Raw genomic sequence first — 27,224 nt, forward strand, 5'->3', positions numbered from 1 at the left:
ATCCATTGTTAGTAATTATCTAGTTGGTGCCTTGGGATTTCTCATTGGCTTAATATTAAATTGTTGGTATTTGGATCGGTCAGGGCAACCACTTGCTCTCTAGACCCTTGCCACAAGCTTTATCCAAACAAGCTGGATATCTACTGGATTCAATCTAACTTGCTCATCCTGGTGGATCTTGCGTTTGGATTGCTCCCTAAGTCAACCACCAATTTCTAAGCCATCAGCACCCATGTGTTAACAGTCAAATCTACGATAGCAAAATGCATCCTAATTGATTTGATGCCTATTAAAAATTTATTTCAGAAAATAAAGCACCAGAAAATATAATAAATAAATGATCAGTCATCCATCAAGGACAAGAAAAAAAATCACATGTAACATGAATTATTTAAAACTGAAATCATTCTTCTCATACTATGGAAATATCTTAATACCAATTAGTAGAGGGGGACTAAGGTGATGTTTCAGGAGCACATAGAGAAAGACCACTGAAATGAAATTTCTATGTAATAAAAATGTTAGAATATCATCACTCAGCCTCCATTGGATTTATAGTGCCTCATCCTCATAATCCTGCATTTGCTTTTTTTTACTTTTATTAGTAAACTTTCAGTTATACACTCATATCATTTTCCATTCTTATACAGTGGAACTTCGGGTTACATACACTTCAGGTTACATACTCCGCTAACCCAGAAATAGTGCTTCAGGTTAAGAACTTTGCTTCAGGATAAGAACAGAAATCGGGCTCTGGTTTTTTGTACATCTTAATTAGCTGCATATACAAAAATACCTTCACCTTATTTTCCACCTTCCTACATCCTTTGTATTGTGAACTGCTGGTGAAGAGGTAACCCCTACCTGGAATTTATATTTAAGATCATTTTTTTAAAAAAAATATTCCCCTAAATACTCCCACTCACTCTTCGTCTGTTTATTGTCTATATTTCTTATTTTAGATGTCATACTTGCAAGCTCAACATATTTGATTAGTTTATTTAACTATTGTTCTTTCCCTGGAATCTCTCTTTGTTTCCAGTATCTTGTGTATGCTATCCTTGCAGCTGTTGTTGCATACAAGAATAAATTATGGGCTTTTTTTGGTAACTCATTTCCAATTATGCCAAGAAGGAATGATTCTGGTCTCTTGGGGAATGTAAATTAAAATATTTTTTCTAACTTGTTATACACCATTTCCCAAAAATCCTTTGCCCGATTACATTTCCACCATAAATGTACCCTCAGCTTCTAGACATTTCCAACAGATTTTTGAGTCTTTTCTATACATTTCGGCCAATTTAACCGGTGTCAAATAACATCAGTATTGCATTTTTAGCATATTTTCTCTTATTTGATACCAAGCAGAGAAGTTCATTGCTTGGTTCCATGGTATGGGGGTGAAGAAGAACGGACACTGAGAAGGGGAAACATTATTTAAAACAAAGGCAAAAAATTGAGTAGAGAGGAGATGGAGAAAACCGAAAAGAAAAATGTGCTTTTAAACAATGGCAGAGGTCCGAGTAAAGTGCCTTCATACTATGCAATATTTGAGAACTCTGAATGCTTTATCCCTCTTGAATGTGGTGGATGAGGAATGGAAGGAGGAGAATTTCTGAGTATAATCACAAAGACATGAAGACTCTGAAGTGGAAAAAGTGGCTGTTTTAAACAATGGCGGAGACTTGAGATACTGAGAGGGGGAAAGTCACCATTTTAAACAACAGCAGAAGTTTGAATAAAGTAGAGCTGAAGGAATACTAAGACGATAACAGTGGTGATTCTAAACAATGGCAAAGGTTTGAATAGAGTGAGCAGGAGAGAGGGTGGGGAGTGGGTGTTTAAAACAAGGTTTAAGTAGAGTGAGAATGGAGTTTGGAAAGGGTCTGTTGTTTAGCTTTTTGACGTAGGTTTCTCTGTTGTATTCATCTCTGCTATTTCTCTTTATTAAAACTGGATTGTTTGTTTTCTTAAATAAACAAGCCCTCAGTGTCTCTCCAGTAAGTACATGGAGCTTCTCCATGCCATTTCTTGCACATCATCCCCTGTTAGTAGCCATCAGGATAGAATGTTTGAATATCACCTGTACACATACAAGTTAAGACATGGAGGTGAAAACTGTGTGGTTGATTTACTGTAATGTAGCTGCAATGCCAACGGACTACTGCTTGAAATCTATATCATGATGGGAAATTCAAGCTGCCCAAATTGTGTTTTTTGGACAGGATATAAATAATTCACAAAAATTAGTAAATTATCAAAACAATAAACACAAGAAGCTATTTAAATGTTTTGAAAAGTTGGGTCCAGATGGAAGGAACACTGGAAAAAGAAGTGAAAAGATATCTATCTGTGTGATATGAGGGCATGAGGACTAAGAGTGTTCCTAATGGTGTTGCCTGCAATGCAACAGCTACACCTAGCAGAGAAACTAGAATCTACATACAACACAAACAGTATACAGGCTTTCATGTGATGAAGCAATCTCTTGAGAAATTAAAAATCAAAGTATTGCCATCAGCCATTCATTTTGGTCTATCAGCATCCCAGCAAGACCCAATACCAAGTGAAAAATGAATTAACCAGAATGGGGAAAATGGGCGTTGACTACTAGACAGATGAGCCCACTGACTGGTGTGTAGAAATGATTGTTGTACTCAAACCCCAATCCTCATTTAATGCTCTTAAGCATTAAAAACATTTGTATAGAAAGACATAGGTTTTTAGCAAGCAATCAAACCTTAGCTTAATTATCTGGAGTCAATACATTTTTTAAGCTCGATATTACAACAGCTGGCTGTAGGGCAAATCCTGCTTGCAAAAATAAAACAAATAGAAATATAGGCCACTGACCACTTTCCTCACTCACCTTTGAATTTACCATTTCAGGTGTCTCCCTTTTAGCCTACCTGGGTACTTCAAAAAGAGAATTTATCAGATTGTGTCAGGGTCCATTGGCTTCCTTTGGTTTTATTCATGGCAAAAATATAACATAACGTGATAAGAGATTACATACATTTTGAAGACATTTAAGACAGCCTTGTGCAAACCTCATATGGTTTCCCAAACGGTTTTTCTATCTTATATAGAAAGCAACAGATTTCCAGAGAAGCCCAAATCTAAGGCTGATTCCCCTTCCAATGAGTAATTTGGTCTCTGAAACCTACATCAGCATGACCTTTACATTGTTTTGTTCATTGTTTATCAAGAAAGTTGGCACAGAGAAAGGGAAATATTGAATGATCAGAGTCTGGTCATTCTTGCTTCTCAGAGAACTAGAGAAAGAGAGAACTAGAAAGTGGAAGTGGAAGTTAAAGAAAGGAAGAGCTCCCTGTGTGCAGATCCTGAGAAATTTGCTTTATAATGGATTTCTTTAATTGCATAGCATCATCAGCGTTCATAGCTCAAGTTGTGGCCATTTTAAATCCCAGATGGGTGTCATTTTCGTTCATTCATTCACACACACACACACACACACACACCCTTTAGTATTATGCACACTGGGGCGGGGACTCTGTAGCTGGGCACACAATGGGTTTATTTAATTGCATAGCACCATTAGTGTTCCTAGCTGTTTGCAGAGTACCAGAGGAGAGATCCCTGCACCAAAGAGCTTAACAGTTAAAATGTGATATTGGGGGAAGTACATATGAAAGTGAGGGAAACTGAGGCTGGGTAAACAGAGAAAGACCATATGGTTACTTCTCTTGCAAGTACTTAGCACACTTCAAGACTGTCCAGACTATTTTGCAGTTGGGATTCAGTTATATAACAGCACATTCAATTAAAGTGGATTTGGAGCTTGTGAGCAACAAACCCCACTGCCAAAACAGGCTTATAGCAGTAAGGAATGTAATAGAGAAAGACACTAGAAAGTGTGAAATAACAATTGCTTGGTGTAACAACTAATAATTTCCCCACAAACTTTGTAAGAACAAATCAAATGCTCAATAAACAGGTTGTCCAGCAGCGACCCTGTACTTAGTTATCACCTAAGGCTGCACTCCAAATACTGCTTACCTGGACATAAGCCCCACTGAATTCAATATAGACATGACTTCAGTTGCAGTAGGGTATGGAGACTACTGGCTGAACCGAAGTCATGATGAAAAGATGGCTTTTGAGGAGGAATTATTTTAAGGAAGAGTGATAGTATTGCACAGCTCCTCTGGTCTCAAGCAAATGGGACATGTTTCTACTTTAAAATAGTTGCAGTATATTTCCTTCTTTTGAAAGTCCCCGTGGCCTAATTTCTTAAGCAGCTGGCTGCTTGAGCAAAATATGATAGTTTAAAAGCCCTACTCCAGCTGTTAAAGAAGCCCCAGTAGCCAATAATCCTCTTCATATTTTATGCTGATTTTTAAAATCAACTATTGCATAATGTTCCCTGTGCAAAGCAGTGGTTTTATTTTTGTCTTGCTTCCTTTAGGCTAATTTGATTTACATCTCACTTATCCATTCTCCCTGCCCCTACGGTTCAGTTAGTGTAATATACAGTGGTGCCTCGCAAGACGAAATTAATCCGTTCCGCGAGTCTCTTCGTCTTGCGGTTTTTTCGTCTTGCGAAGCACGGCTATTAGCGGCTTAGCGACTTAGCGGCTAAGCGGCTATTAACGGCTTAGCGGCTTAGCGGCTATTAACGGCTTAGCAGCTTTAAGAAAAAGGAAACAAACTCGCAAGAACTCGCAAGACGTTTCGTCTTGCGAAGCAAGCCCATAGGGAAATTCGTCTTGCGGAACGACTCAAAAAACAGAAAACTCTTTCGTCTTGCGCGTTTTTCGTCTTGCGAGGCATTCGTCTTGCGAGGTACCACTAAGTTGGAAAGGTACTTCAAAGATCATGAATGGCCATGTACTGAAACAAGGAGCACAAGCCCCATTGAGGTGAATGTTAGTTGAGTTATAAACTGATTGTATGTATTTGTCATGGCCTTTGGCTAGTACAATAAATTAATTGATTGATTGATTGATTGATTGATTGATTGATACAATTTTAAATAAATAAATAAAGGCATTGCTGGAGGGGAGGTATTTGCCTGGCACCAAAATGACAACAAAGTAGGCACTAGTTGAGCCTCTTTGGGAAGGACATATGATAACCAGGGTGCCACTACTGAAAAGGCCCTTTCACCCTTAACTACCTACTGCACTTCACCTGGCAGGGGCACTCAGAGAAGGGGGTCTGAAGATCTCAAGACCCTTTAGGTATCCTGATCCCAAGTTGTAAATGACATTCAATTAGAGCTAAAATAGACGTCAGTGGAGATGATTATATGTTTGTATGCAAAACATACGATCTTCCACTCAGATACGGCTATTTGGACTCCGTTATATATCTGGTCAGCATTTTATGTAACTGTATTTTGACAACTACATATATGCAGACATGCAAGTCTCCTTCTTGATGCTTCCACTTTGTACACATAGTACACTTTAGTTTTGACAAGTCTTTGAGGTTAATTTATTTATGTATTCACAAATGTTTGTCTTTATATGGTTCGATGCATCCCAATTTTGAAGCTTCACTTTTGATGATATAACATTCTAGAAGAGCTGCATAGCACTATGTGAAACACTGAAAGAAGATATAAAAAACAAGGCAAAGATCAAGGAGAAATGACTTTCTAAAAAGAGCTCAAATCTGAAAAGGAAACAGAATGACTGTGATACTCAAAAGCAAGAACAGCTGCAATTAAATCATGCAGTCCACATCTGTAAGAAGAAGAAAGTGTTCAATTCTTGGATCAAAAAGCCAGAACAGTGGTCCTGAAAGAGAAATTACATCTTACCACACATTAAAAATTGTGTTTTATTTGGAGATTTTTCCCACGTGTCTCCACATTGCCACTAGTGTACATTTTCAGCAGGAAAAAGTAGCACCACAAGATGCTGTTCTCCTGAGACTGTACTTCAGAATACAAGAGGGAGATGATTTGTTTCCATATACAAAAAATAATAATCCAAACCATACGTGCATGGAAAATTAGCATATCAGGAAAAAGTCTGTTTGAAGTCTTCTAACACTGTGACTTTCCATGGGGCAAGAGGGTTTTGCTGAGGATAAAATATCCCGTCATGTTGTTAACTACCTCAGCTCTGAAGTGGCACAGTTCTCAATGCGTATTTTAATTTAATTTAATTTGACTGACAGATTGGCCCCACATTCATAAGTCAAATATACTTTTATTCACAACTCTAATATTAAATGCAGCAATATCTCAAGATCTAGAAGTGTAAAGTGGCTTAAGGTGTGATATGGATTTGTGCGCCACTTGTTGACATTTTTCACGTTTGATTTGCTTGCTAATATTCCATCTTTCCTGTTCTCAGTCTCATCCCTCAGTTCTTCTTTTATTAGCTCACTGCTGACTTAACGCCTTTCTCAACTGATCTTATGCTTAATGAAAGTTTATGAATCCATGACTGCATCACAGCAGAGGTCAAAATCACACAATTCCACGGTCATATAACTATCTAAAACTTAGCAAGGTAATCAGTACAGGTATCACTTCCACAAGTGAAATCTGCAACCAGGGAGGTCACATCATAGATAGTCAGAAAAAGAAGAAAGGGTTTTCAATCTAGTTCTGGCTCATATGAAGGGGAGTGGGTTTAACTAGTAAAGATAATTAAATGGTCAGTCTGTGAGCACTTGGAAAAGGATATTGTGATTACTAAGACCAGCTTGGGTTTCTCAAAAACAATCCATGCTGAATGAATCTCTCTCTCTCTCGACCATGTTTCAAGCTTGGTGGATCGGGAGAATGCTGTGGATGTACTGTATATTGAGTTCAGTAAGAATTTTGACCAAGTCCCCCATCATATTCTTATGGAGAAGCTGGTAAAATGTGGGCTAGATGAGGTAACTGTTAAGTGGATATTGACAAGCTGGATCGTGTACAGAGGAGGGTGACTAAGAAGATCAAGGGTCTGGAAACCAATATTTATGTGGAACAGCCAAGGGAGTTGGGTATGTTTAGGGCTCCAGGCTTGGAGTGTCTTATTTCTTGAACTGGAATGGCTCTCATTAGTGAGTAGATCTGACTCCACTCCAGTGGGAAACATATTGCCCTATTCCAGTGGTGGGGAACCTGTGGCATTCCTGGTGTTTTTGAGTCCCAGTCAGCGTAACCAACAGTAAGGGTTGACATGAGCTCCTCCATTGCTGCACTCTTTACACATGACAGACAGATCTTGGATGGCATATTGATTGGGATTCATAGGCATGTCAGTGGGATTTTTTTACTTTCTTTTTTAAAGAGCAGATTCCCATGCCATCTACCAGGAGTAATCAACATGGTGCCATCCAGATGCTATTGTACTACATTGCCATCAAACCCAGCCAGAAAGACCAATGATCAAGAATAATGGGATTTGTAGTCTGACAACATCTGAAGGGCGTGTCTTATTTCTAGAAGTCCCCTCAGGTGGTTTGACATGTGGCACCGTGGGCTCCTGTTTAAGAAATGCCAACCCTTCAGTATGTGGAACAAGTAATGTTTTTTACATCCCAACCATTGGGAAAAATTCAACATGCAGAACAGGGATGGCTAACCTGTGGTTCTCTAGATTACAGCTCCCATAATCACTGGCCATGTTGATGAGAACTGAAGTCCAACGGGAACTGCAGGGCCACAGGTTCCCAATCCTTGATGTAAAATGTGTCCATAGGTTGATAGAGGTTGCTATTTGAAAGTTTCAACTATTAATGTCACAGAGTACTCGTGGAGAGAATTAGACAAGGCACGTTGATATCAATATGAAAGGCATTTTTTGTACAAGCAAATCTTTTCCATTTGCAAGAACTTTCCAACCTCTTTCTGTGCAACCATGTAATGAGGGCAAGTTTCATTTCCACCACTCTGCAGAACTAAATGTCTTAAGAATGAAGTAGAATTAAGACAGGAATATCATTATGACAATAAATGTTAAGCTTTAAACCAGAAAAGCCTCCCCCCCCCCAACACTACATAAAATATGAATGAATGTGACTTAAATTGGAAAATCATTCACTGTATAATACAAGTACCAAATAGGTTTATATGTGGGAGGTAAATGAGTTGTAAATGAAAGAGCAAGCGCATTGGGAATAAGGCAATGCTTTTCATGTTCCATGTTCCAAAAGTCCGAGAAGATCTTTCTTGAACTGTTCTTGTCCTTCACATGAGGAGGAAATATGCTGACTTTACAGAGCACAATCCTGCATGTTTACTTAGAAGTAAGTTCCACTGTATTTAGGTTCGGGGGGGGGGTTATTTCCAAGTACGGTACATCTACATAGGATTGCAGTCTTAACCAAAGGGCAGGCATGCAGTTCTTATTATAGATTTCCAAGGGAGAAGATAGCATATGTGTATATATTATTTAATGCTAACATGGTATAAAGGAAGGTATGAAGGGTCATATGCTCCACACAGTAGCTTCCCTGGAGTAGGGATGATGGGAAACCTCCAGTCCTATAGATGCTGTTGGACTACAACTCCTTCATAGGGCCATGCTGGCTGGGACTCATGGGAAGTGTAGTTCAACAGCATCTAGATGACTGGAGGTTCCCCACCCCTGCCCTTGAGTCATCTCCTTTTTATCTCAACAAAAATGTCAGTTTCATCTGAATTTATTGCCATGTCTACTTTGATATGCAACACTGCACAGTATGGAACTTCTTGCAAGCTCTATAACACTCAACATACATTTATGGAAGCAACAATAACACCAGAAATGGGTGCACAGTGTAGGCTGCTGCAAAAAACATGCAGTAACAGGCACTAGTGAATTAATATTTTTGCTGTATTGAAGGCATTGAGTTCCTTGCAACTAGGATGGTCCTTGGAGATAATTCAGTGATTTGTGTAGCATGAGTAAGGGTAGCCACCACAAGGGGCTTCATAAGGTCTTATGTTTGCTACCCATGGCATTATGTTATTATATAAATACTGCTCTGTAGGGTTTCTTTTTGCTTTTTTAAACCTCCAAGGTACCAAATGACTTCAAGATGCTAAATGTCTTATTGCTTCTTGAAAAATGAATGAATAAATCAACAAGAAAAATAGTTTCAAAGAGTCCTTTGGCTCTGAAGATAGTTTTAGTTCTATGTATAAAGTTAATATTTCATGGTACTCAGCAGTGATGTTGAAGTAAAACACATTTATCCTTTGGGGAGATCCCTAGCTGATCAGTCACTTGCAGACGAGCCATAAAGCAAGGTCCGTGGATGCCAACGGCAAGCCTGACATTGAGGCAAGATGCTTCTAGAATGGATGGGCATTAAACTTTCATTTAAAAACACCACCACACATATACATATTCAGTTGAGGCATATGGTTCTAAATAGGCCCAGCAACAGCAGCTGGCCAGGTTGGGCACTGGCTCAGGGCCTTAGAGGTCCAGAGGAAGATGTGAGCCAGCCATGCAGTCACTTCCCGCCCTCCTTGCTGAGGCCTCAGACAGCTGTTCTAGTAGTGAATGAGTGGCAGTGACTGTTTCGAATGGGAGCCAAACTTGGTTCCCATTCACAGTGGCCATCTCTCCCTTTCCATCTTAATTTATCCAAAATGCAATGCCCAGGTCTATAGATCTGTTAAATCTTTTCATAGACCTACAGTCCTAGATGTTGCATTTTGGATTTACCCAAAATTGGTGTGTGCATTTAGAATAAATTAAAATAGCATGTGATCACCACAGATGGGAACAGAGTTTGACCCTCATTTAAAAATGGCCCCAGCACTGACCCACTGCTTAAAAAAGCTGCCCAGGGGTTCAGCAAAGCTTGGTGAGTGGTGTTGCTGTAGCCTTGGCAGCAACAGCAGTGGCAGAAGAAGAAAAATACCATGCATTGGGGGTATATGTTGGGGATGCCACCCATTTGCAGTACCCTGAAGTCTGACCCCAGCCCTGATTTTAAGCCATCGCTAGCCCATGCTCTGAATAATTTGTCTGGAGATCTGATAGGCCTGTCTCTGGGCTGGTTCATCATACCTCTGACTACTGGGTGCTCCGAATACTAGAAGCAATTCTTAACTTCCTACATGTTTAATATTTGTGTAAATCCCACTCAATTCATGGGAATGGAGAGGATGTTCAGAACTGAGCTGCAGCTAGACTGTTTTCTTTGACTGCTTCTGCCCACCCCATTTCTCCTTCTGATGTCTGCTGTATTTCTTCCTTTGCCCATTTGAATAAATCCATCTCAGAGGTCTCATGCCTTTGCTTTGATGCACCTGTCAACACTGTTTTCTTCCCGAGGGTGTCATAATGCAAATCAGACGGTATTACAGCGTGACTAATGCATGGGTGCATTCCTGAGTGTGCTGCACTCCATTTCTTCCATCACTGCTTATTAGGTGAGCGCTGATAATGTTTTCAGCCTGACACACTTAATGATAAATGGAGCTTTTATTACCATCAGTGGAGGCATGCTTATTTTCAAGGTGCTTCACCTTCATAAATTAATAAGCTTCACTGCAGTTATTATAATAAAAGCGGTGGATATTTCTTTAGCATTTCCTGAATAAAATACACATCTATCTACATGTTCCAAAATACCTCCTCCTCCTCCAGTCCCCATATTGTTGTTGATTTTCGGAGTCCAGTTCAAAGTTCTGATGTTGAATGTACATCCTTCCATGGCTCAATGCTTGAAGGATTTCTACTGCCCAGACCCTGAGATTCCACAAAGGGAGGGAGAAGATTTCCTTTATGGTGTTCTCTGCTGGCACAACCCCATATGTGGACTTCAAAAGGCACCTTAATTAAGAGTACTACAAGGCATGGAACAGGAAACCCATGAATCTCCAAATGAAGAAAACTCACTGCTTATAAAGTTCACTATAAAGAAAGAGTAAAAAAGGACACAGGATTAGCCTCCTGGTGTCATGCCCCAGCTAATGATGTTATACTTACAAACAACTCAGCGGAAGCCACTGACACAATACTGTACTAGTGTTTCAACCTCCTGTTCACAAAGTTGTTTCTTGCAACGGCAATAGCAGAAGCAGAAGTTATGGTGATTCCACAGCGCATCCTAGCAAACTTTTCAAAACAAAAATTACAGTAACAGGAAAATAGAAGCAAACCTTTGGGTGGATTTTCTTATGGTAAGTTATCAGAATGACAGTTTGGACTATGTTTACTCCTTATAAAGCCAGCCAGCCAGCCATAAGCTACAACAGAAACAATTAAGAATAATTACAAAAAAAATAATATTTACAATAACATGCAATCTTCTTTATTTACCACATTATGAGCAAGTAATAAAATGTTTCGGGCTTTTGCAGGTGCCAAAGCAAATCTTACAAGAAGCCAAGAGGAAGTCAGTTCCGTGCAACTCAGACCAACTGGCTTTCCCCTCAAGAGGTGAGTCTAAAGATTTAGTTCTGATCACAGAGAAGACTGGGCAATGTAATTATTAATGTGGTACATCCTCCACAGAGCCACTGCCACAAGAACAGAATCCCAAATCCTAGGATATTACTGTTCTAGCAGATCTATAGGGCTGAGGTGCCAGTTATAATTAATACAGAATTATGCTAATAGATGTAAACAAATGAGATAAATAGAGCTTTGGGACGATGAAGCAGTGTCTCCTGTGTTCTACAGGCTGCATTGCCAAAATGGCTGTTTCTATTATCTGCTCTGTCTCCTGCAGATAAATTAGAAGCAAGCAATAATCCACAAATCAATAATATACTAGGCTAGACTGCACTATCTTCAGAAGAAGAGAAGTGCCATGATCATTTTTTCCGACCACAGGATAACCCCCAAAATGATACCGAAAAGGTATGATCATGAAAACTTATAGAGTGGAGAGTTTTTCGAAAGAGCTGCTCATTTATCTTTTGGAAAGGTCTTTAATTCTGATTTTTCATTAGACTGATGCAGTATTTTTCTTTTCTTTTCTTAAAATGGGAGGGGGGAGAGAGAAGGAGAAGTTACAGAATACTCTAGATTTTGGGCTCTTAGCCCTTTGCTTAACAATATTTCAAAGCTTTACAGATCAATTGTATGTGCACAATGCAGAGTTGATAAAGAGAGCATTAATTGTTGCACACTGAACAGGTGGATATGAGCACAACAATGGCAAACCAAGAGGGTGGTAGAATTAAGCAGACATTTTTAAAAGCACCAAGTCTCTTTCAATGCAAACATTTTTGCTTAAAGAATATTTACAACATTGTTATTTTCCCTTCATGAGCAAAGAATTCAAGCATGAATTATGGCCAACTTTGAAGGGCAACTTTGTATCCCATCTTCCAAGTGCTGGTACAAAAAGTCAGACTCACAAGCAAAAGGAAGACTCTAAATGCCACCATAAAAAACCCAAATAGATTTTCAACAGCAAGTCAAACTGAGATAGTGGAAGTAATTAAGAGTGTCTGCAGAGTAAGCAATTTGCCTGGGAGGAAATAACATCCGCTACATATTATTTGCATACAATATGGGGAAGATGCTAATTTCTTTGTAAGCAGTCATGTTTTCAGCTTTGGTATACTGTCAGGCACTAAATGATATAGACGTATATGAATGCTGACCCAGCAGATATTAGATATTTACTAAAGTAAGGTAGAAGTTGGGATAAAGGTGGGTTGTAGTCCTTCTTTTATTATTTTCCTGCTGAATTAAAGCCACCCCATGAGTCCATGACAAAGAAGGCGACTCAGATTCAGATCTTTCATACTGAAGCCCAGCAGTCATTCTTTTCTGAATCATATTGGTTCTCATTGCTACTTCATGGCTACCAGGTACATTACATACATCCCAATTTTCCCAAGAGACTAATTCCAGGGGTAGCATTTTACAGTCAAGGGGAGCAAACCAACACCTAGGCTCACAAACAAACAACCTACTCTTGATGCATCCCAAAGCTCATTCTTGCCAGCAAGCTGCAAAACTTGTACTTGATATTTCCTCTTCACTGGTTGCATTTATAAGTTCCGAACTGTTTCTCTCCACCCCACAAACACACATTTGCAAGTACTGTAAGTGGGGTGTGCCCAGTAGCTAGCAGCTGCTAGCCATCAAAACCCATCCATGCTCATTCAAGCAACCATCTAGCCATCAATGCAAGTGGAAAGAATATCGTCAGACATAAGCCATGCAAAAACTTAGCAAAAATGTCATTTTGCCTATCCAAACAGGATGCCTACAATAATATTTTCAGGCCAACATTTGCTTTCTCATTGTGCTGTGAGTCCCAAAATGAAACTATACATATTTAAATGACCTAGCAATCCATAATACAACGTATTCTTATCAATTAATAATGTCACAGACTCTTGAGCTCAGCAGCAACTTCACAAAGCACTTCTCTGCCATGCACAAATAGACACACACACACATAAGAGAGAGAGAGAGAGAGAGAGAGAGACATACACAAAAGGAGGGTAGCAAGGGCTTTTTACTCAAAAGTACACTGAAGCTTGAATTTTGTGCCTTGAGAAGCCTTCTCAAAACTGAGATTGGATTCCCTCGTTGTAGACACCCTTTGTCTAGAATCAAACGAGATAATAAACTAAGATAGATGAAATATATTGTCTGCATAAAGAGCCTTCATCTTTAAATAAAAGAACCATAATTTTCTCAACACCTAGCTAAATGATGCATTAAACTATTTAAAAATATACACATTTAGTAATATTAATACCACAAGTTAAATTATAGCTGTATTTATGCTTGGTGATACCCATGAAACATATTTAAGCCTACATTACTACCTGCATTTCCTTTGCTGAGTACCCGCAAACACCCATATTATCAGTACTCCCATGCATACATGCATTATTTTATTTATATTTAATTTTATTTATATTTATATTTCACTGTTCAAACCATGCTCAAGGCAGCGTACAGCATGAAAATATGATACATAACTACCACATAACACAAGTAGTCATGTTGTTGTTGTTTAGTCGTTCAGTCGTGTCCGACTCCTCATGACCCCATGGACCAGAGCAAGCCAGGCACTTCTGTCCTCCACTGCCTCCCGCAGTTTGATCAAACTCATGCTGGTAGCTTCAAGAACACCATCCAACCATCTCGTCCTCTGTCGTCCCCCTTCTCCTTGTGCCCTCAATCTTTCCCAACATCAGGGTCTTTTCCAGGGAGTCTTCTCTTCTCATGAGGTGGCCAAAGTATTGGAGCCTCAGCTTCACGTTCTGTCCTTCCAGTGAGCACTCAGGGCTGATTTCCTTCAGAATGGATACGTTTGATCTTCTTGCAGTCCATGGGACTCTCAAGAGTCTCCTCCAGCACCATAATTCAAAAGCATCAATTCTAGTAGTCATAAATAATAATAAAACACTAAAAAAATACACAGCGAAACTGAACAGTTTTCATCTAAATCACAAAAAGATCTAAAATAAGGATACAGAAAACCAACAACAAAATAAGGATACAGAAAACCAACAACAACAAACCCTCACCCTCATCTAAATCACAAAAAGATCTAAAATAAGGATACAGAAAACCAACAACAACAAACCCTCACCAAACACACCAACACAAAAAGTGGGAGTCAGTCAGGGCCCAGCCCCACCAGGCCAGGTGGAAAAAGGCCTGCAAAACAGGGAGCAGGACTGACAGCCAATATGCTCTCAGAAATACGAGAACTGTCTCTTTTAGCTAATAGACTGCCAAGTTTGAGGCACTAAATATGCTTTATATTGAGCACATACTTGATGGATGGGATGATTGAATACCTCAGAAAAAAACCAATGACTTTAATCAAATTCTGTCAATTTTCTTACATTTTTCTTAACAGATCTGTGACCACATAATAAAATTTGAACTTGTTTGATTTGATACTAAAGCTGTATACACACCCTTGTTTATTCTGCATCCAGTCCACACCCACTGCTGGATTGGGAAGTGATGTACACACACCTTTAGCCACAATTCATCTCTATCCTGTATCTATTCTGTACTTTTTAAATTTTATTTTAAATACAACTTTTTCAGATGTTTCCCCACAAATCAACTTTGATCCAATTTTTTTTTGGGGGGGTAGGGGGAGAGAGCAACCTAGCTGCATTTTTATCTAGTAGAGTTATTCTTCTGACCCTGAAGTTGTTCTGGATTTCTCTCCAAAACCATGAGCCCAGTTGATTTGCTGGGTACTGATACCTGCTGACTGCTGTTGTTTTAGTGACCTTGCCTGAAAAAGCCATTTCCTTACTGTTATTCCTAGCAGAATATTATTATGTGTAAGGTAATTCCTCGCACATAAGAGTGTGGCTAACTAAGTTCTACACTGAGTAGAGCCACTGAAGTGAACAGACCTAAGTTAGTCATGTCCATTAATTTTAATTGGTCTACTCAGAGTATGACAAATGTTGAAACTATAAAACAATCTATTATTTTCGTCTCCCTTTCAGCTTTCTGATGGTATTTCTCATGACATGCACCATGCTGGTGAAACAGCTAAACTGGTAGAGGACCGATGTTCCAGATCCCACCCTGGCAAACATCTGGCTCATTCTGACAGAGATCTCTCTCTATAATATTTGTTGTTGTTTAGTCGTGTCCGACTCTTCGTGACCCCATGGACCAGAGCACGCCAGGAACTTCTGTCTTCCACTGCCTCCCGCAGTTTGGTCAAACCTCTAGAATATATATAATTCAATTGAGTTAACCCACTACAACAGAACAAGGCTGTGCAGACAACATAACAGATTCAAAGTCATGATGTATTAGTTTTGGAAGGGTTTCAGACTGGTGTTTTGGATTTTTTTTTTTTAGACCATTCTTTTGTCTACAAAATGTTTGCTGCTCGTAAAGCATCATTTCCCCTTCCCTGCCTCCTCATACAAGAACTAAGTGGATTAATGAGTGTTTTCCCTTTATTTACCAGACAAAAATCCATGTTCTTTAATAACGGAATGTAAGGAAGATTTATGGACTACTCTGAGCTTCCTTTTGAGCAGCCAGTTCAACAATGACTCATTCATGAAGAATCTTCTTTCACAGACTGGAGTGTGCTATGCTGTGCATCTATGTAGAGGTAAATCCAAAACAGAATTTCACATTTTCATTGTCATAGCAAATGAACCCAAGAAAAATATATGTTGATTGTAAAATAAAATGCCCCACCTTTCATGGAGAAAGAGAGCATAGTGGTTAGAGTGTTGGGCTATGACCCGAGAGACCAGGGTTGAAATCTTCACTTGGCCACGAAGCTCACCGCGTGACCTTGCACCAGTCACATACTCTCAGCCCAACCTACCTCACAGGGTTGTTGAAAGGATAAAATGGGGAGAATGATGTAAGCCTCCTTGAGCTCCATGGAAGAAAGCTGAGATACAAATATGATGATGATGAAGAAGCAGAAGAAGATAGTTCTGCTTACAGTTTATGGGGGACATTCTGACAAGTTTTTTTGGGTGGGAAGAATTAAAAAGGGAGAGCTGCTGTTGTTGCTGCTGTTGCAGTTGTTGTTAAAATGGAATTTGGCTGCCACCGCAAGTTTTGCTTGGCCACCATTTCCCCCCAGACAATACCTCTGGAACAGCACATAGCATCATTCAAAGTGAGGGAATCTTTGATCCATTGATAGGAGGATTGTCACAGCAACCAAGTACTTTTAAGCAAGCAAACAAGGGTTGGGGTATAAGGATATTTGTTATACTTACCCGTTGCATTTTTAGCTGTACATAATAGGTGTGTGCTTCAGAATTTAATGTGCAGAGAAGGTGTTAATATTACTAATTAAAATCTAGTACATCAGGGCACAGCAAAAAGTCTTTAATCACACACTAACTGGGCTGGGGAAGCAGAGAGAGTGTAGGCAACATCTATTAAAATATAAACTTCATGCTCATGAAGCAACTGATTGCGAGAGCAATGGCTAGAAGACATGCAAAACACTTGTATTTTTTCAGAAAAAAAATGGGGTGTTTTTCAGACTTTTCCACCATTCACAATCACAACTGGACGACTATGTTGTGTTATGTACATCCAGTGCTTTTTTTCTAAAAAAAATAATGTTTAGGGGTACTCTCATTTTCCTACTCATATTGAAATACTGCCCCTCAATGAGGCCAAACTTAGATTCACAAAATGTTTAGGGGTATACGTACCCCTGTGTCCCCCCTGAGTACATCTTCAGTGTTCAGGCATTGATCCCACTGAGGGACCAGAGCTTATTTTCTGGTTCTGTACTGAGACCATAACAACTTAAGCAGGAAAAGGTGCAGTACTTGCTTTCTGTATCTGGAGTGAGGGTATCTGTGTGCTAGGTTCAACAACATCAGAGCATTTTCCAGCTATTAACACACACTGATGGTGCCTTCTCTGCATACATAATACGGTCATGATCAGTGACCAACATCCTAATTCACGATTCACACTGTGAGTGTGTCTGTGGGTGTTTTTACAACTAATGTTTGCTGCTGATTCAACTTGTAGAAGTACACAAATGTGTTACTATGTTAGCCCTGTTGCAGACGTCAACCAACACAAGAGTGAGTGCCACAAAATCACCATCCCCATTGAGTAATTGGTTAGACAAATCGATCAAAAATCTTCTGATCAACTTAAAAGGTGTCTCCATTTAAATTAGGCAACTATTTTTTTACTTTTGATGTAAGAACTGATAAAAGCTATAGGTGGCAGATTATTGGAAGGAAAACACTTTTCTCTCAGTCAGGAGGGAACCTCTTTTTTTTTAAGATAATGCCTGCTGCAGCCCAGGCAGGCATCAGCTAAAAAGGCCAAATAACACTTTTTTTCTTCAAAACTATTGTTTTATTCACATACAGGTGTATGCAGATTTAATCAGTTAATGAAATCCATTTACTGTAATTTGCTGGATTGGTTGACAACCCTAATGATAACAAAATCAAACCCTGATAATGCATCGTTAGGGATTTGTGTACATATCCCAATTATTGTTCCACAAATACCTGCCAATCTATTTCAATAAGAATGTAGATTTTAAAATAGCACCTCGGTCCCTGATGTGTGGGACAAGACTTTTGAGCCCAAGTGCAAATCTGCTCTAATTTAATTCCTATCAAGATAGCAAAAGTATACAATAACAAAAATGTCAAATCTGATTATCCGATTTCTTTCTCTTTCCATTGGAGCTCTAACATGGATCAATTCTAAAACAGTTAAAAAGGATTCGATGGAAGCTTAATATTTTCTTCTGTAAAATCAATGGCAGGTCATAACCTAAGCATACTATTTTGGCTGAGATCTGCAACCCATTCAAATTGCATTTCTTGTGTCAAATGAAATGGGGCTCTTTTGAAGTTAACTTTTTGTAAGTACACTTTGTACTTACAGCAAGAATTACAAAAACAAACTCCTATTATGACAGCAATGTGTACTCTAGTATACAATAAAATCAATCCATTTATACGCTACACTGATTGTATTATTGACACCAAATTATTCATGGTGGAAAAATAAAAGGATGAGGTGTCATGAGGAGCTCCAGACACGGTGAGTGGGCATTAAAATTGGAAATGCATTTCAATGTAAACATGTAAAATGATGTACATGTGGGCAAAAAATTTTCCAACTTAACATAATACACAAATGGGGTTTGCACTAATTAGGAAAAAAATATATTGGGATATTGGTGGATAGCTTGATTGAAATGTTGACTGCCATCTAAGGAGATCTGCCTAATGATAGGGCTGGAACTGCTGATAAAGAGGATTGATTTAGCAATCAGTATACAATGTTCAACAATTTGAGACATGAGTAGGTGTGGTAATTCATCAGTACAGTGGAACCTCGGGTTACATACGCTTCAGGTTACAGACTCCGCTAACCCAGAAATAGTACCTCAGATTAAGAACTTTGCTTCAGGATGAGAATAGAAATCGTGGCCCTGCGGCGTAGCAGCAGCAGGAGGCCCCATTAGCTAAAGCGGTGCTTCAGGTTAAAAACAGTTTCAGGTTAAGAATGGACCTCTGGAACGAATTAAGTACTTAACCCGAGGTACCACTATATCTCCATTGTTTTAGATAATTAGCAATGATCTACCATAAGGGGGGATCAGTGGCCAACTTCTGTACCTTCAGATGTCACCTGGTTATGCCGGCAATGTATTTTGCCACACAAACTGACCTGCTCATTAATAATCAGGCTTCGTATAAGAATAAATTAGGTGCCATATCCAGCAGTAAATAAGTGAGAGGTTGTACCACTGAGATGAACTGCATATGGATGTTTCATGCCCATTCACGTTTTTTGTGGAGCGCCTTGCAATCCCTTTTTGTTTTAACTACCCTGAATAATTGGGTGTCACCAGCAAACTTGGGCACTTCACTGCCTCACCCCTAACTCCAGGTCATTTATGAACAAGTTAAAACCTTAATTATCAAGCTGTAACCCAACTGAATTGCCCCATAACTCTCACTAATAGGATGGAAATATTTGGACTATCATTTGTTGGGTGTGGATTACTGCCAAAGCTATCATCCAGTAGGTATTTCTTGCCAGTGCAAGTCATCTGCTCTGTGCTAAATTAAACATGTATTACTGCTTGAATTGATTCAGTGTGAATTGGCAGGGCTAGCTCTGCACTCTGAGACAGAAAAGACATTAAATATTGGTCCTGGGATTTAATGTACAATGCACAGAGGAGGCATGACATTTAGCAAGTGATAGATACTCACTCCTCCCCATTTTTGCTTATGTTGCACTGGCAGCAGGACCGATTTATATTAACTAAAGCTGACTAACTACTGAAGAGAAAGTATCTTGGGAACATTCATATCATAAATGAAGTTGTTTCAGCCATTCCTGACCCAATGCTAATCACACATGTTGTTTAGTCGTTTAGTCGTGTCCAGCTCTTCATGACCCCATGGACCAGAGCACGCCAGGCACTTCTGTCTTCCACTGCCTCCCACAGTTTGATCAAACTCATGCTGGTAGCTTCGAGAACACTGTCCAACCATCTCGTCCTCTGTCATCCCCTTCTCCTTGTGCCCTCAATCTTTCCCAACACCCACACATACTCAACAACTAAAACCATTACTCCACACTGGAGGGTGGATTTTCATTTTGCATGCAAAACTCCCTGTAAGAAATGCATATGCTGTTTAATACTCGCTTGAGATTTAGGAATCTCTAGAAAATCCAATTGCTCATGAATAAAAAATCACATGGGAAAGCTAATAGGAAAACAGGACATCTCTTAGGGAAAGGGATAACTTCACTCCTATAGCTTCACTCCTATTGCATCCAATGTCAGGAGGGGGTGGGGGTGGGTTAGATTTGTCACCCAACCATTTGTCTCAAACGTTACTTTCAAACCCACTGCTTACTATCTCTGCCACATAACTCCCAACTGCAATTCTAAAATCCTAACCTAAAACACTGGCATTGTCTTTTCAAACTAACTCTCAGTTAAGGGAGGGAAGGAGTAAGCCCACTCATTTGCAAATGAAAGTTGCCCTTGATCCTAAACATTCATTACCCCCAGACTATCAGCTCATGTAAGAGGCTAGTCCTGGCTTAATTAGCTTTTGATGCATGTTGATTCCAGAGGGCTTGAGGCATCTAGTACACAGTTCAAATACACACATGAGTCTAGCAACCAGTTTTAATTAGAATTTAATTTAATTCTAACACTAGCTGGATCTGGAATTTAGGGTGTCTTGCACCCGCAAACAGTATTTTAATGCTTGTGTAATTGGATTTTATACTTGTAAACTGCTTAGAAGGCTATTTAATAATGCTGCTGCTGCTGCTGCCGCCTCTGTTAGTGGTGGTAGAAGCTCTGTTGGCATATTCTTCACCAGAAACTGCAAAGCTAAATACTAACTTGGATGGCAAATAGTTTAAATAAGGACTTGGGTTTGCTTTGCAGTAATATTTCCAATGTTCTTGTTCTTTAGCACAGAAATATTAAACATTAAGGTGTTTGCATTTACCTTCATAGCTGTAACACTCTTCTCTTTTTTAAAATAAAAAAATTCCTTCCAGTAGCACCTTAAAGACCAACTAAGTTAGTTCTTGGTATGAGCTTTCGTGTGCATGCACACTTCACGAAAGCTCATACCAAGAACTAACTTAGTTGGTCTTTAAGGTGCTACTGGAAGGAATTTTTTTATTTTGACTATGGCAGACCAACACGGCTACCTATCTACTACTCTTTTTTAAACAACTCAACCTTTTCCCCTTTTAATAATAAAAATAATTATTCTTTCTCAATGTGACAAACATTTAGCTACCCAGAAATACACATACCATACTTTCCCGTCTATAAGACGCCCCCTTGTATAAGACGCTCCCTCTTTGGGGGGCCTCCATTTTAAGAAAATGAGGGGAGATGGCCCAAAGTTGTTGAGTCTCCCCCCAACGCAGCTGTGGTCAGGAAACACTCCCAGATTGTTTCCCATGCACAGTGGCATGGGGGAAGTTGCGCTCCCGCCAGTCATCCGGTTTGCAGCAGCGCAACCTCCCCTTATGCCACCGCGCACGGGAAATGATCCAGGGAGTGCTTCCCACATACAGCGGCATCGGTGGAAGTTGCGCTCCTGCCAGCCATCTGCTTAGCAGGAGCGCAACCTCCTCTGATGCCACCACATGCGGGAAATGACCCAGGGAGTGCCAGCCGCATCAGGGGAAGTTTCACTCCTGCCAACAAGCTGACTGGCAGAGTGCAGCTTCTCCCCCGCCCCCCATGCAGCTGCGGGCAAGAAACACCCCCCAGATCACTCCCTGCTCACTATGGCATTGGGGGAAGCTGCGCTCCCACCAACCGATGCCACTATCCGTGTATTGGACGACCCCAGTTTTTTGACATGATTTTTTAGTCAAAAACCCTCGTCTAAAGCACAGAAAAATACGGTATTTCCAGTCACCTCAAAGCAGAACTGGTTCAGATGGAAGGGATTGAATCAATCTCTTATTTCTCTGGTGGTAAGGAATAATATTTTTCCTTTGCCTCCTTTGTGTGCTGGTCCCAGGGGGAAGGTTACTGTTATCATAGTCAAAGATCAGTCCTGAGTCACTAGCCTGGAAACAGTTCACAAGGAGCGAGGCGAGGTCTGAAGCAGGAAGCTGGGCGGGGACAGGAACACTGGAAGGTCAGAAGCAGGAAGCCAGGCTGGGAACAGGAACACTGGAAGGTCAGGTCTGGGTCTGGGTCCGGGCAGGAGCAGGTACTCAACGACGACGTTGCTCCCGCAACCTGGGACCGGGCTGACTGGCCTTTATCTTCTCTGAGGCCAGGGGCGGTCCCGGCCCCCAGGAGACCCGCCTCCCCTGGCCTTAAGGCGAGCACTCCTCCTGGGAGAAACCAGTTCCCTTTGCCTCTCTGCCCTGAGCCTCTGCAGTTCAGGAGAGGCTGAAGGGTTACTGGACCCAGGGGGAGACTCACCTGTAGGCACTGAGTCCTCAACCACCTCCGGAGCCAGAGTGAATTCACCTGGTGCCTGCTCCTGAGGATCCGGCACAGGTGCAGGCGCTTCAGACTCAAGGCCCTGCCCCAGCTCAGCCGGCCCTGGAGGCGGGGACTCCTGTGCAGGCTGGGATTCCTCCGGTTCAGCCTCTGAATCGGAATCCCAGGCCATCACACTTTGCCTCCTGTAGAGACTTGCTGTCTGTGGTGTTTTCATAAAAACCCTAACAATTCTCTGTGTTGCTGTAACACAAGTGCAGGTCCCTGGATTCTTAAAAACTAAAAATTTTAAGCTTTCTGCTACCCTGCAGGTAGCTACCCTAGAAGGAAGTGAATTTATTCTTCTCACTGGTCTCCTAAAACTTTTGCCCTTTCTCTAAGCATTCTCAGAAGGCAGGAACCGTTTTTCAAAAAGAGTCACGCAAACAAGCAGAAGGGCATGGCCGTGGATATTGCATCTATATTAGAAAACTGCTCTGCTGTAATGAAATCAGGAAAATTAAATGGAAGGGTGGATCAAAATCATTATAATCTACGCTAGCCTAATCATGTCAAAAATAAAAATAAAATGATATCTGTTTATCTGTTACCTCAGTCAAAATTCCTATTTTGGAAGCCAGCAAAGTAAAGAGCAGGGATAGGGAAACTCTGGACTTCCAGATGTTGTTGGACTACAACTCCTATCATCCCTGACTATTGGCCATGATATCTTGGGTTGATGGGATTTGTAGTCCAATAATCAGGGATTACATAGGACCAGGGAGACTCTGGTTCAAATTCCTGCCCAGCCTCTCTCCGCCCAACCTATCTCACAGTGTTGTGAGGATAAAGTGTGGAGAGGGGAACCATGAGCTCTGTGTTGCTCTAAGCTCCTCAAAGGATGGGTAGGATAAAAATAGAATAGAACAAAACATTTTGTCATAGGAATATAGTAGTTTGACTCACAAATTACATTTTTATATGTAAGCCTATATTTTAAATTAACTGCTACACATGTGAAGTGTGAATGTGACAAATATGTGGTACACTTATCAAGCAGCTACCATTGGCCAACAGCATAAAAATCTTACCTATTACCACTGCACAAATGACTGAGCTGAAGATGGGTGAATCTGTCAACATTGTGTTTTCTCAGTTTCTCCTTTTTCCGATCAGATTTGGTTCACCCCATTGAAATATATGTCTGCATTTTCATTAATATTCATTAAAAGTCTGCATGAAAATTCATGTTTTTGGGGGTTCATTTCTCTCAGTATTTGCATTTTGTATGAAATTTTGCCTAGAATATATGAATTTCTCAAGCCATTTCCCCCTAACGGAAGACATTTTTTGTATGTACCTTTCTCTAGTATAGATCTCTTTGTATACACTTTTGCAATAATATATTTTTACACATGTTCCTTGATTAAAGGACTGCATTGCAAAGTTTGGAGAAATGAGAATTTCAAAGGAGAGCAGTGTTTAAATTTGTGTATTAGTTTGGGACCTGTACATTTGGTAGGTTCGCATTAAAATGCAGCTGCTGAGTATTAAGACATTATCCACGATCTGATACTAAACCAGAGATGGAAAAAGGAAACCCCTTTGAAATATTCCTAAAGACTGGAAATCACAGAATAAGTGTGTTGTGGGTACAGAAAGCATAGTTAAATTATTTTGAGTACCGGTAAATTACAGGCTGTGAGGTATTTGCTTTGCTTTCCTCTGAATGCTGGTGCTGAAGGGTTGAATTCAAATGAAAACTGTAAATACAGCAACCTGAACAGTAACAGGGTAGCTGCTTTCTTTGCCAGAAATTTGTAGGAGGAAGTGTTTGCAGGGATACCTGATGTGTTTGTGTCATCACAGGCTTTGTGTCACCCTGTGTACAAAATGAGAGGGTGGCCCAGAATCCACTCTACTGTTTTAGAGGATTGTGGGGGCACTTTAAGAGCTTGCAAGAAGCAGCAAAAAAGTATGGGCTTAAGACGGTGCATTTGGTACCCATAGAGAAATCTCCTAATGGGCCACTCTTGGTGACATGATTGGGGCCATGAATATAGCCCATAGAATGTGGACTGCCATGAAACACAACTTAAAACGGGAGGCTCTCTCAACAGTTTCTGAACTTCCTGTGCTACAAGAGCCCTGTGTGACCTTTGGGCATGGTCACAAAAAAACTAATTTGTAAAATAGCAACAACCACAGCAGCAACAACAAGAAGATGTGGATGTTGAATAGTGTCCCAAATAAGATAATCTCTCTACATTTTGTACTGTCGCTGGAGAACTGCCAAATCTGCCAGCCCTACTTGGTAACTGGTTATATAGTGCATTTTGGTATTCTTAAATCATGTGCCTGAACAAAAGAGAAGAGTGTTACATCCTCCCTTGAATTAGAAAATGCTATTTATAGAGGATTTCTGGAAGTTTTACTGCATGGCTCATTACTCAGGTGTCTTTGTAACAGGTCAGCAAAAACGTACATCTTGCACACACAAAATGCAGTCCTGCAGAAACTAACAAGCTAGCGAGATACCATATTATAGCCATTTGGGGGCCATAAGAGGGAGGGAAGAGGATAGTTTGAGAGAAAGCGTTGACTGTCTTTGGAAATGATGATACTTCATAAGCCAATAATATATTTCCAGACCATCATCACACTTACTTGTGTGGGTGGGTGGGGGATTCCACAAAACATGTTTAGGAGTTTGATTCCTAGTCTGAAATTCATCTTCCATGTCCAAGAAGACTTCAGCATTCTTAAAAAGCAGATTCTAGGCAGCTATTGCATGCAAGAAGGTTTCTGTCAGAAAATGAAATTCTTACTCAAATGAGAACTAAACACAACCTAGCTCAGGCAAAAATGTGAACAGATTTTTTGCGGGGAGGAGGATAAGAAGCCCTTCACTAAAAACATTAGGACCAACAAATACACACACACACACACACACACACACACACACACACACACACTGCTTTTAAAGTATTAAAGATACATTTAAAAATCAGATAAGGGGGATAAGGAAATTGCAGGAAAGCTTTGCAAAAAATAAATCATTGAATCTGTACTCGCAGCAGAAGATGTAGGGAAGCTACAAGGACTCCCACAACTGAAGGCATTTTTGTTCTGACAAGCTTTTGCAGTGTGTGGAAAGTAGACAGAGAAGTCCCCCCCCCCCCACCCCATAACACTAGGATTTGGGGTCATCTGATGAAACTGAATGGAGGAAGATTCAGGAGAGACACACAGCGCGTATTTGAACCAGTAATTTGCTGCCATAAAGGCCCTGCTGGATCAGATCAAAGACTCATTTAGTACAGCATCCTGTCCTCACGGCTAGCTTGATGGTTATGGAAAGTCTACATGGCAGACTGAGTGAAATAGCGCTCTCCCCACTTGCGATGTGGTGAAGACTGCAAATTTAGATGGCCTTGGGCTGATCCAGAAGGCACCCTCTTATGTTCTTATGAAACTTTACTATATAGCCTTACGTTTGCTAAACAGCTTTCATTAGAAAAAGTCTACTCCTTTCAGTAGGCTGGTGAAATTAGTTAATTGGCCTTTTGCTACAAACTTCGTAGTGACTGGAATTTTTGAGTCAGGCAAAGCTACGGTTTAAGAGAAAGTGAAGCAACCTTGGCAACAATTAAGCTTTCTATTCAAAGTAGATAAGGTAATGGCCAGATGGGGGAAAAGAGAGGTGCAATAAAACTAAGAGGGTTAACTTCTGAATATTCATTGTTCTTCCCAATCAAATGAAATATTCCACAATGTACAGATTTGTAGACTCGCCTGGTGTTAAGACAAGAATGTTAAAACAGCTTTCAATCTTCTCCTGAGGTAACAGCACATGTGAGAGAGGAAATCGTTATTTCCATGGACTTTTTGATTCAGCATGCATGTATATATTTAATTTCAGAGATGATATCATAACTCCATTTTCCAGTCATCTCACGATAAAGTGGCACACTGAAGTCTTTATTCTCCCTCCAGAAAAGTGTTATTAAAGTTGAAGGACACATTCCAGAAAAGGAAATAAAAGCCCTAAAGCAGGGCTTCCCAAACATGGTTCACCAGCTGTTGTTGAACTACAACTTCCTTCATCCCTGACCACCGGTCCTGTTAGCTAGGAATAATGGAACTTATACTCCACAAACAGCTGGATACCCAGGTTTGGGAAATCCCACCCTAAAGGATGGTTTGAAGTAGGGAAGTGGGGGGGGTGTCCTGAGGAGAGAGCTGAGGGCTAGATGGAAAGGGCTGGAAGGCTATATTCAGCCCCCAGGTCTAAGGTCCCTCATCTAAGAGAAATCATATCTCAAATCTGCAATAGTTAATCATTGAGAAAACCCAGCATCTTACACTACTAGCGCTTGATCTGAGCTAGTGCTGTTTAATGTTTAAAGCCCAACAGTGAACTGCAAATGGTGTTTAATGAATTTTTAAAATTAGTTTTGATCATCTGCAAAGGCCTTTAGTGCAGGCTGGTGCAGATGCAAAACTCAGGGAAGACTGGACTATGGGAGACCAGACCTCAGCTATCATCACCGCTTGGTCTCTAAGCCATAGCTCAGTTTTGCACTTAAATTTGAGAAGTGCAGATTTGCTTCCAAATACCTCTAGGCTTCCAAAGTGAGCACAGAAGATGCAAAGATTTGGAGCCACCGAATCTCCTTAAATAGAACAACTGACCTAGTATTGGTCCCGAAAACGAAATTTTCAGGTGTCTGAATGCAAAGAGAAAACTAAGTAGATCTGCATTCTTGATTATAAAATATGTCAGTTGTCAAATGTTATAGGAAAGAAATAAAGAGCACTACAACCCCTACATAAGACGTTTACAACTGTACTCAGTTTTTGGATATATTATTTTCTAGGCTTCTTCC

General features: G+C 40.3%; 1 long non-coding RNA gene across 4 annotated transcripts in view; it reads left to right on the forward strand.

Moving 5' to 3' along the window:
* The window catches only part of LOC310689700, an 88,559-nt gene that overhangs the window by 15,219 nt on the left and 46,116 nt on the right, over nucleotides 1-27,224 (forward strand). For all 4 annotated transcript variants that reach the window (XR_014517588.1, XR_014517589.1, XR_014517590.1 and 1 more), the window contains exons 3-4: nucleotides 11,273-11,351; nucleotides 15,844-15,993. This is a non-coding gene — a long non-coding RNA (uncharacterized lncRNA). The remainder of the gene's footprint in view (nucleotides 1-11,272; nucleotides 11,352-15,843; nucleotides 15,994-27,224) is intronic.

The sequence above is a fragment of the Podarcis liolepis genome (assembly GCF_965112155.1).
Source record: "Podarcis liolepis genome assembly, chromosome: 12".
In the NCBI taxonomy this organism is placed as follows: domain Eukaryota; kingdom Metazoa; phylum Chordata; class Lepidosauria; order Squamata; family Lacertidae; genus Podarcis; species Podarcis liolepis.